Consider the following 12,044-nt stretch of genomic DNA (forward strand, 5'->3'; position numbering starts at 1 on the left):
TATTCAGTGCTCCTGGCAATTATACAGCTACCCCTCCACGGCCCCCAGGAGAGGACATCGAACTCAACACATTTCTCCTTGTGGGGCGGCTCACAGTGTGCTGACTACATGCTTGGCATTCCTTACAAATCTTTCCATTTGCTTCTCACAGCCACGTGGGGAAGTCTCATGATGGCCATTTCACAGATGAGGAAATGGCTTGGAGATGGGATTTACTCCAGGTGATCCAGTGTGGACTCTAAATTCCTTCTCTTGAGGGGTCAGAAGTTTGACTAGATGGGAAGTAAGTACGCAAAGTGAATGATGTCAGCTCCTTTCGGATACCTCTCAGCTAGGGGCTCGATGCTATGTGTGCTCTTACGGCATCAAGAGAAGAAACTCACAACAGCTGAAGGACATTCAATTGGTCACTTAGCACCACTCCGCTTGCAGTCCTTCTAGGGCCCAAACTATACCAGAATTGGGCTCCATTTTAATTCCTTCAGTCTGTTGTTATTTCTTTTTAAGACTGATTGATTGATTGATTGATTGATCTAGAGACTGTGAGTCAGGGGAGGGGCAGAGGAAGAGAATCTTCAAGCAGACTCCCTGCTGAGTGTGGAGTCCTTCCTGGAGCTCCATCTCATAACCCTGAGATCATGACCTGAACGGAAACGAAGAGTCGGCAGCTTAACAAATGAGCCACCCGGGCACCCCAGGTCTGTTCTTAAATAAAACCCCAGCATCTTAATACTTTCATGCCAGTCTTAGAGCACTTTCTCATTTACCTGTAAGTAGAAAGGTAAGATTGCCTGGACCAGTGCTGACAGCCTCATCTCAAAAATGCATCAGACCAAGAGCTAAATCACAATGAGAGCTTGACTCAATTCCTATTTAAAATACACATCAGAGCATCACCATGCAGTAAACACAAAGACTTAGCTGCACGTTTTTCTCAGCATTAAGGTCCTGTATATTGCCAAGCGGGTCTGATGCTTTGTGCCTTCTTCGAAGCAGTGATAGAGCCTTCATCAAAATGTGTTTCAAATTTTGGATACTAGTTCTCTAAAGGTGCCTAAGAATTATTTACAATGACATAGCCTAGAAGTATTCACGTATCCACCTGCCAGAAATACCATAAGCATTAATACCTTCTTTAGAGTCCTCTTAATCCCTGGTAAAATTTGGCTTTAGAAAACCCACATAAACAGAGACCTAAGATTTACTGGGAAAGCATGTCTGCCTCTCCCACTTGGAAACAGAATTAACCATGCATAGTATTATCAATTTCATATCCTGCCGGTAAGTAAAATTTTATTAAAACCTTGAACTGCCTTGGTGATTTGGATATATTAAAACACACACACACACACACACACACACGCAAAAGGACAAATTATTTCCAGAGAACATCATTACAATTGAACCTTTCTAGAGACAGGCTTTCTTCTGAACTAAAAGAAGAGCCCATAGAGAGCTCCCTTCTCAAGTCTGACCAAATGTATTAAGAAAGCAGTAGCTTCTGGAGTGGTTTCCTTAGTGAGGAGACGCTTTCCAGCTTGTCCAGGGTCTCCTTTAGAAGAAGGTATGTGCCATCAGTGGCCATCAGGGAGTCACCTTCATTCCTCTCAAATGATCTTCCCCTTTGAGCTCCTTTAAAAATCCTTCACCAGCACTGGAATCCTTCCCACTGCATTTTCGGTCAGGCATCAAGGACAGAAAATCCTGCAGTCCTCCCTTCTCTAAACTTCAGGCCAGATTAACCATTCATGAGCCAGTCATGTCAAGGATTCCATACGCTAATCAGTCCCATGACGGATCCTCCGTGTAACCACTGAAAGGAGTTAAATGTCAACCTTTGCCTGTAATACTGCTAAAAACCTAAACCTCAACACGATATATTTTCTAGCTCTCTGCCCACACGAAATGTTCAATACACATTTCAATTCATGCATACCAACGGATGTAAAGCGTTGCGGGTAGATGTCTACAGCCTTACTCTCTTTCTACAGAAAGCGTTTGTATGTTTACGATATTCACCACGAAGAACCCAGGTAATACCATAAGATACACCTACGGCAAATATTATGCAAATCCTACCATCTCGTTTTGAAATTCCTTCTTAAACTGTATATTTATTGTCGGCTTTGACTATTTCCGCAAGTTCTTTCAGATCACCTAAAACAGATTCTGATAAACTTTCTGGTTTTAAGTTATCCCAGTTCACCGCCTCCTGCTAGTTAAAAAGCAGTTTCCAAGTGGTAGCTTCTAAAGGGAGAGAGACGCGTGTATTCCATGAAAATACGAATTCATTTTCACCTTTAAGACACTGAACATGTCCCCTGCAGCTCTTGAGCTCTGATGGATCCGGTGTTCGCCTCTGAAGCACACCCCGCACCCCCCTACGGCAGGGCACGCTCGCCCGTTTTGGTCACGTCTAAGTTTTCAAGGTAAACAGGTCACTCTCGGCGACCGGAACGGCGGGGGAAGAGCACGAACTCACCTAGGCGGTCAGACCCCGGGCGCGGGGACCCGAGCGCGAAGCGACCCGTCGCGCCCCCTCCTCCGGGTGTGCTGGGGGAGGGCGGGCACAGGGCCGGCGGCACTAGGGTGGGCGCGAGGCTCGCCGCGGCTCCCCTCCGCAGACTATTGTCCGCGCCACGGTCGCCGGCGCTCTCGGCACGGTATGGGGGCGGGAGGCTCTCGGGAACCAACTAGTTGCAAGGCTCTCCCGGAGCCGGGGAGAGAGAGCCGCTTTTGCATCAGAGCCGGGGGCCGTACCTGGTGTAAATTCCACCCCTTGACCTATTTCAGAGTGTGAGAGCGAAAGCAACCGGGAAAAACAGACGGAGCGCGCGCGGGGGAGCGGGGCGCCGGGACGCGCGTGCCCGCGTGGGAGCGCGCGCCCGCCGTGCCGGGGCTTCCGAAGTTACCGCGAGGGCCCCGGAGGCCTCCCGGGCCGCGGCTCGGCGCGCAGAGCTCGGGGCTGGCCCCTCCGCCCGCTCCTCCCGCCGCGGCCCGGGGCCAGGCTTCGGCCGCCCTCCTACGCGCGCGCGGTGCGCGGGAAACGCCGTTCCCGGGGCTCGGGGGGCCTCGGCGCGGGCGCCGCGACAGCCGCTGGGTGACCGCCCGCGGCCCCGGGCGCGCCGTTCCCCGCCCCCATCGCCATCCCCGCCTCCCCGCCTCCCTGCCCCGCCCTCACCTCTCCGGAGGCGGCGCTCGGGCTCCGGCGGTCCGGGGACTAAGGCCCGCGGCGCCTCCAGGCCGGGAAGGCGGACGGCTTCGGAGGGGCGGCGGGCGCGGAGCGGAGCCCGGGGAGTGTCGCCTCCCTGCCCGGTGCCCTGGGAACGCCCCTCCCGAACGTGCGCGGGAAGTGAGGCTCTGCGGCTCCCGCCGGGCCTGGGAATGGGGGTGACCTTCTTGCCTTCCTCCCAGGCTCTTCTCGTCCGTCTTTCCCGGCGTGGCCCGTCCTCCGTGGGAGAGGACGCCGCCGAGCGAGTGCACCTGGCCGGCCGGGAGCACGGCAGCGCAGTACCTGGGGTGACAGCGACGTGACGCTTTAGCGCGTCTTTCCTCCTTGGATTCTTGCAACCACCTACTTCCACGGAGATGAGCCCATCGGGTTTGTGGGATAATGGAAAATCAAAGGCATTAAGTCCAAGGTGCCGGTGCTAGAGTCTCCAGATCTTTTCACTGAAACAGGGTGCTTAACCTGTTAAGAGTTTTGCAAAACTAGTCCCCATCAAAATAGCATCTATCAGAAAGAGGGAAGGATTTAGGTTAGAAGTTTGTCCTGAAATCGGACACATCGCCTCCCCCACCCCCACGCGCACCCCATTGCTTCTGTGACAATAGGGTTGAACTACGCTCTGCCAAGTCCTCAGGGTGATAATCGTCAACCCCTATTGTAGACAACTCACTAATCATCAGAGGCCTGAGTACTTAAAAAAAAAAAATGCACGTTCCCAAAATTGAAAAATCAACATATTTAGTAATTGCTCTGTTGCCCTTCGTGTATGAATTTGGTGTTTCTGATTCCAAGCAGGAGGAAGGGAACTTCATGTTGAGCTGTTTTCCAGGTGTGTTTTTTTGTGCGGACCTGACTATAGGGCTCGCATGGACATTGGTGTATTTGAGGTGCTACTACAGGGGCTGGTGGAGATCAGCATATGTAGTTTGTGCTTCTGAAATAATTTGGTAGTGCAACAGTGTATTGGGGTAGGGAAGGGAACCTTTGCTTGGGTATCTTTATCACCATGTTCTGGATAAACTAATTTTTCCTTTTTCTGTGGAACTCTGCCTTTTGCATTTAAAAGGGGAAACAAAAAATCATGAGCCTGATTTTACATGCTTTTCTTGAGCTGGATGTCAGCCCACTAAAGTGCCACTGCTCATTTTTATTTCTATTCAGTGGAGCTATACATGCAATATGTCCTTGGGTACAAGGACTATACTGGATACTGGAATGTTCCTTGCCATCTTCTAGCAGTGGGGCAGAGAACAAGGCTTACCTCAATTTAGTATAGTGACCTGCACATAATACATGCCCAATAAATATTTGTCAGGCAAATGGGGTCTCAACAGACTGTGATAACTACAAAAGTGGTCTGTTTTAAATTCTTCAGGAAAGCATGAGGGAAATTGGTTATAGATGATGTAGTCAGGGAAGGCATCCTGGAGGTGGTGATAGGTGTAGAATCTTGATATGGAGAATCAGCAAAGGAATGGAAGTAAGAAAGTCTGTTTACTCTGCTTTTGAGATGTGGCAGAGGCAGAGGTTCTTAACAGTTTGTAGGTAATAGGTTCATATCAAAATCTGAGAGAAGCTTTGGAACCCTCCTATATAAAGAGCAAATATAAAAAGATTTGCATACATTTTCTGGGATTTTAGACACTGGCTAAAGCAGATCTGTGGAATCCTTAGAGGTCTGTAGACTTGAGTTACCATTTCCTTGTTTGGAGGCAGGAAGAAAAATAAAGAGATTATTCTATTTGAGGCCATCATAAGAGGCATTTCCATGGCCACCAACAGCATTTGGGTACTGACTGAGGAAATAGAAAGAAAGTGTGCTCTAAAGGAAATTTGTACACTAGAGAAGTATAGCTAGGAGCTTGAAGCTAGGACATAGTATTTGTGTTCTTTTTCTACCTGAGAATTTCACTTTCATCTCTCAGCAAAAAGATAAATGAAAATATGACTGTCAAACACTGGCTGTTGTTGATGGCAGGTGGGCACACAGAGGGGGAAGACGGCCCAGTATTGGATTATCGTCTCCTTATTTGTGATGTTGGATATTTATCATGAAAAAAATTTTAATTAATTTTTACTCTCCAGTAGACATAACCAATTCTATGACTTTCTTAATTTGGCTTGTTAAAATAGAAATTTTTCAAAAAAATATTTATTTATTTGACAGAGATCACAGGTAGGCAGAGAGAGAGAGAGAGAGAGCAGGGAGCAGGCTCCCTGCTGAGCAGAGAGCCCAATGTGGGGCTCGATCCCAGGACCCTGGAATCATGACCCGAGCCGAAGGCAGAGGCTTTAACCCGCTGAGCCACCCAGGTGCCCCTTAAAATAGAAATTTTATATTAAAAATTTTTTTGAAGGAATAGTACCAGTATGACAGTGATGCCATACACAAGATTCCAGTCGTCCTGCTATATCCACATTTTCAGCTTTCCTGGTCTCAGGTACCTGGCCATCAATTGCCATCCAGAAGCAGATGCTCCTCTTCCTGATGCATCAGAACATCAGCAGTCACCTGATGCTGCTTCCGGGCTCTGGGGTCATTCCCTCCACTTCCTCTCCGATCCCCGCCATTTTGTCATCTCCCCTCATCATAAGGATGATGAGTGAAAACCAATCAAGTATCTTGAGACAGACAGCCTTTCACATAACATCTATTACAGTATATCGTTATAATTCTTCCATTTTCTTATTAGTTGTTGTCAGTGTCTTACTGTGCCCGACTCCTAAATTAAACTTTACCAGAGACGTGTATTTAAGAAAAAACATAGTGTACGTAGGGTTCTGTACTAGCCCCGGTTTTAGGCATCCACTGGGGGTCTTGGAAGGTAGCACCAGTTGAGAAGGGGGATGACTGTATTATTAATAAGTAGAGTCTATCTAGAAGCAATAGGTCTTCTCTTACAGTTGATTATAAAGAGTATTGGTGATGGTCTTAACGGAAGTTAGACCACTGTGGAATATTTAGCAAGTATTCTGTTTCTTTTTAAATTTATACATAACTTCATTTTATATTGCTTTGTTAAATAAATTCCTTCATTATTACATATATTTATATATCACATTTTACATTCCATGTATTATATATAAAATTAATATAAGTGAATATGTAATATATAATGAATGCAAATACATAAAATATGTAATGTGAATGTAATGTGAATGTATAAATATGTATGATGTTGTCTGTTATATGTTATTATGTACTATGCTATGTTATTATATGTGATTATTACATAGCTTAATTCCATGGCTTAACTCCATAGCTTAATCAGCTCAGTTCCTTTACAAATTAACTCAGGGTCTGGCTTGTGCCTCTTGAGGAGCAGATGGCAGGCCAAGGGTCTTTCAGGATCTGTCCTGTGCCCTTTGGAGAAGGGCAGTGACAGGGCTCCTCACACATGGGTAACATACTTACCATCGCATGACGAACCCAGCAAAGGACTTGTGTCCATTTAAAGGATTTGTCTAGTCTGTCCTGTGGCCTGTGAGATGATGGCTGGGAGCCTGCTGCCAGACAGACACCTGCTAAAGAGGATGAGGCCTGATGAGATCTTTTCCTGAGTGTCTTAGACACAAGGCCTGAAGTTGAACCCAGGCAGTGGGGGCTCCAGAGCCTGTGTTCTTAACCACTCTGTTCACCGCCCCTAGAGAGGCAAAGACAGAGGTAAACTGAGCCAAACACATGATTGAGTTACATTGGAGCAACAAGGAATGCCTTGACAGCTGACCTCACCCTACCCTACCTGGGGCTGCATTTCCTTGAGACCTTCCAGAACATTCTGATTGCTTGTGGCTGTGGAGAGCACTGCTTGTTCTTCCCTACTTTCTCGTGTCACTTCAGAATAAGTAACTGATATTCATGTAGAGAACTGTTCCTCTTCTTTATAACCTGAATGAGCACAACAGTATGGCAGCATCCTGGCCGTCCGTGGCACCGCCGTGACAGGGAGGAGAGCTCTAATGATCGTCTTCGTGGCTCTGTTTTTTTAGTGGTCTTCTTTTCCTATGGAAACAGAAGATTCTTTTTAGAGATGTTATTTGAGAACAGATTTCTGCTAATCAAATTGCATTTGTTAACTGAAAATCTTTCTAGTACAGTAAATCTTTCTCCGCAAAAAATAACGTTTGTTTTCTCTGCACCATTCTGAAAATTATATCCAGAATTTACCATTATTATTTTTCACCATTGATTTAATGGATATGTGTGTGGGGGGGGAATCTAATAGATCGATAAATCCTAAAATAGATAGATAAATCCTAAAATAGATCGATAAATCCTTATTTCATGTCCCCTCTGCTTGAGATCCAATAGCAGCTCTGCACTGCTTTCTAAATACCACATGTCCCAGAGAGCAGGCCACCGAGCCCCTCACAGCCTCGCCCCGACCTACCTCTCTAGAGATTTCTCCAGCTTATTCAGCCCTCAATTCCACACCTCTGATTTTTTAAGTTATGGCATTTATGTACAAATGCATGTCTGCTATTTTCTTTTTTTTAAATATATGAACACATTTTATTATTATTTTGCTATATAACATATTAGTGAATATAATCAATGCTTTTTCTCAAATGGCAAATGAGACACAAGATAACATCTTTTCGATTCCTGAAAACCTCAGTATCATCTGTCTTTTGGAGGATCGTTTCCTACGACATCTATGATACTGTCCACGAGGATACCAACGGTGCTTCGTAGTAAAGAACATTTTGCTAAGTTGTTCTATCATGGATCCTTGCTCAAAGTGCCCATTTTTTTTCTTCTACTCGGCTTTTCAGCACTTGGTCATGTGTTTCTTCAATATTATGCAGAGGATCTGGCCGAGGGATAGGTTGTGTATGTTCCTATGGAATGTCCACAGAAGGGTGGTAACACACTCTCGTCCCACCATCAGATGTCAAAGCGAGCTCTACTTTGCAATTATAGTCTTCTGGTAGAGAAGAATGTGTGGATTCATGACAAACACAATATAAAGCTCCATTTTGATTTGGAAATAAATGTTTCCAGAGAGTTCTGTTTGATATCACCCATTTTACTGCTGCTAATGCCATAGTGAATCAAGATGCTTATCAGTGGTATGAAAGAGGATGATCTGAAGAGAAACTGATTTTAAAATCTTCTTCAAGTTTTATCTGTTTTCATTCCCGACAGCCGCTCACCAGGAGCCCGCCATTTTACCTCTGTCAGCTCTTTCCTTAGCGCCCGTGACTATTTATTCATTTGGTTCTCATTGCCTGTCACTGTTCTTAGCATTTAGTTAGAGCTTACTGCATTTATTTGAATTAATTAATTTGCACATATCACGATAAGCCTCAAACTATACCGCATGATACTTATGTAACTATTTTAGTCATGTCAGCTCTGGGTACCTGCTACATGAAAATCTCTGGTCTGAGTGCTTCTCTGTTATTACTATAATGGGGACTTACAAAAAAAATTATCTTCCCTTCATTGCTCCTCCTTTCAAAGTCATTCTGTATTTTTGAGTGATTTTAACAAGCTTAGTACGATAATATCTTGATACATCAGAAAATGGGAGCTCTCAACAGGTAGAATTGTAAACATAGACGAGGTGGGCTGTGTGCAGATCACAGGAAGAAATTGAGCCGTGCTTCCAGAATGATCACTGGAGGAGACTGGATATAAACCAGTCTGACACCAGGGATAGAAAAGGCTTTGTGACCTCATTGGTTACAAAGGATTCCCTATAATAAACCAGTCAGACTGGCCTGGGGCTTAAGAAGCTCACCGCCACTGATACTATAAATCAGCATATCCTAGGGATGGAAGCGATAAGCAGAAGCTGTCCTTGGCATTTGGGACGAGGAGGGTTGGGGTTCAGTATGCCCTCCACCTCGGTCCTAAACCGTTCACTTCCCCAGCCACTCTGGGGCTAACAGAGTCTGGGGCTGCTGCCTTTATCCAAAGAACTGGTATTCTCCAGACCCAAGGAGGATAGGGCCCCAGGCCTCCTTGGGGTAAACAGTAAATTTCCCAACATGATCTGATAGGGTTTTATGGGCCTTCTGTCTTCCTGAGCTATGTAAAAAATAGCCCTGGCGAAAATTGCAGTACTTCTCAAATACCTGTCCTTGGTTTTCTGCTTTTCTCTCTCTGTAGTGCTTCCCAGGACAGCTTCATCTACCTTTATAACTGCCAGCAGAATTTCTGTGTGGATGAATAAAAGATCTGCCTCCGAGCTGGTCTTCTCCGGATCCACATTGCTGGCATTCTGCTTGACGTCTCTCTGGGGGGGACCTCAGTACATTTGCATCTGAGATCCTAGGCCCGGTTGACCTAAGCCAGTGACTCTTTGCTTTCTTCGGGGAACCCCTGGCGTGCCTGGCTTCTCTTTGTCCTTCTAGCCTGTTGGCAGCCACCATCTGCTAGTGTTGTCTTTGTAATACTTTCACCTATCCACTTCTCTGTCTTCTTATTGTTTCTACTCTAGATGTTGATGTCCTATTACTTCTCACCAAGATGAGTATAGTAATTGTTGAATCTGGGCTCCTGACTTACAAGGCCATCTCTTCCTCAAAACTTTTTAGCTTATATCTGGAATTAATCTCTGTCCCGAGCCTGCAGCAGTCTTTATGTATATCCTATATAAGATGCTTATCATGACTTTTATAAAAAGTACTTATTCATTCATTAATATATTCAACAAGTATTCATGGAACATCTATTATGTGCCAGGCACTGTGCTAGGAAAACAACGGTGAGCAAAAATGGACAAAATACACCCCCCATAGAACTTACGGTCTTGTGGGATGATGGCCAGTAATCAAATAGTTAATCAGATTGTTAAAAAATTAATCAAATAATTACAGACATCACGAAGAAAATGTGTAGTTCCCAGGGCACCCTGGGTGGCTCATTTGGTGAAGCATCTGCCTTCAGCTCAGGTCATGGTCCCAGGGTCCCAGGATCAAGCCCCATGTTGGGTTCCCTGCTCAGCGGGAGCCTCCTTCTCCCTCTCCGTCTGCCTGCCACTCCCCCTGCTTGTGTTCTCTCTTTCCCCCTCTCTCCCTCTCTGTCAGGTAATAAGTATCAAGTCTTTTTAAAAAATGTGTAGTTCCCAGCTGAATCAAGTCCCTGGAAGGAAGGTTACAGAATGTCATCAAAACTCTTGTGTCCCATCTCTCCCTAAAGGGAACTCAGGAGATGGATTCATCCTGTGCCCTCAGAGGCTAGCCCGGAGCCATGACAATCCAGGTGTTTAATGAGCTTTTGTTGAAGGAACAGCTCCATCTCGTTCTGATGTATGAGTGTGTGACGCTTTCTGTATCACACAGCGATGGATTAAAATACCAGCAGGTGCTTCCTCGGATGTTGGTCTCAACACGCCGCCACTTAACCTATTTGTTTTTATTTCCGTTACCACAGATCCAAGGGTCATCCATCTCCAAATGCACCCTGTTTCTCTGCCGGCAGGACAACATGTAAATGCTTGTGCTTCTAGCGGTGTTGTCAAGAACTTTCTTTCTCACTCTCATCCATACTGTGCTGTTCTTACCAGCACGAGCCCACCATCCTTCTACCTTCTTTTTTTTTTTTTTTTTTAAAGAATTTATTTTATTCATTTGACAGAGAGAGATCACAAGCAGGCAGAGAGGCAGAGAGAGAGAGGAGGAAGCAGGCTCCCCGCTGAGCAGAGAGCCCGATGCGGGACTCGATCCCAGGACCCTGAGATCATGACCTGAGCCGAAGGCAGCGGCTTAACCCACTGAGCCACCCAGGCGCCCCATCCTTCTACCTTCTAATTTATAATGTTTGCCGAGGATGTAAAACAACCTTGTGCCTTTTGCGTGGGGGGGCACCTGTGTCGTCTTCCACTATCCTTTGTGTCATTTTCCTACTTCCTCCCCATCTCTGGCATAATTTGGGTATTCCTTCGGCGTTCTTCTAATTTCTGCTTTGTTGCTCTTTCATAAGCTTCTGTTTGTAATCTTGTAATTTTGGGAGTCAGCTTTTAGCTGGAACAGTGAGTGACACATGTCTCCTGGTCTGTTTCTCTCTCCCTCTCTCTCTCTCTCTTTCACTGTGCTGTTGCATAATTCTTTTGCAAGAAGCACTCTCAAATACAGAATCTCGGGTATGATTTTTTTGGGATATGTGTTGTTTGCTTTTGGCTTGGAGTGGAGAGGAAGTGGGAAAGATGACTTTTTTTGTCATGGTAGGGAAAGAAAGACTATAAAAAATAAATTTCAACAACAGGGAATGTGTTCTATTAAAAAAAAATATCTAGCATGTAGAGAAAATACAGAGCCATGATTTTAAAGACAATTTAGTGACCTGGAAATAGAATATAATGTCGAATAAAAAAGCATTTTTATCACTATTTTGTATACATTGCATATTTACATACATGTATGGGGAAAATACAGGACATGTATACCAAAATGTTAATAGTGATTTTCTCTGGGTGATGGAATTTTCATTTTTGTACTCTTCTGTACATTTTTAAAGATTGTATTTACTTGAGAGAAAACAAGCTTAAGCAGGGGAAGGCAAAGGCAAAGTGGAAGGGAGAAACAGACTCTCCACTAAGCAAGGAGCCCAAAGCAGGACTTGATCCCAGGACCCTAGGATTACCACCTGAGCCCAAGGCAGACACTTAACCAAATGAGCCATGCCCTTCTTTTATACTTTTTTTTTTTTTTTTTAAAGAGAAAGGGATTATATGTAGTTTGGGAACAAAAATTATTCCTATTTGTAGCCACAACTCTGTGCTTATGGATTTCATTGATATTGTATCCCTGCTGTTTCCAGTCAAGTGTGTGAGAAGCAGTATCAACATGTGGAAAGCTGTCTTGT

The 12,044-nt window shown here is 45.1% G+C and overlaps 1 protein-coding gene and 1 pseudogene across 6 annotated transcripts in view; both read right to left on the reverse strand.

Moving 5' to 3' along the window:
- Window positions 1-3,267, reverse strand: part of TRMT9B (tRNA methyltransferase 9B (putative)) — a 62,012-nt gene extending 58,745 nt beyond the window's left edge. Inside the window, exon 1 of one of the 6 annotated variants that reach the window (XM_059155898.1) lies at window positions 3,182-3,267. The gene's annotated coding sequence lies outside the window, so the exon portion shown is untranslated. Of the gene's footprint in view, window positions 1-2,298; window positions 2,460-2,482; window positions 2,796-3,181 lie in introns of those variants that run through there. The other 5 variants (XM_059155901.1, XM_059155896.1, XM_059155897.1 and 2 more) reach the window with 5 other exon arrangements.
- A 4,583-nt stretch (window positions 3,268-7,850) lies between these two features.
- Window positions 7,851-8,278, reverse strand: LOC131820582 (large ribosomal subunit protein mL42-like; annotated as a pseudogene).
- Window positions 8,279-12,044: the final 3,766 nt, after the last annotated feature.

The sequence above is a fragment of the Mustela lutreola genome, chromosome 18 (assembly GCF_030435805.1).
Source record: "Mustela lutreola isolate mMusLut2 chromosome 18, mMusLut2.pri, whole genome shotgun sequence".
Taxonomy (NCBI): domain Eukaryota; kingdom Metazoa; phylum Chordata; class Mammalia; order Carnivora; family Mustelidae; genus Mustela; species Mustela lutreola.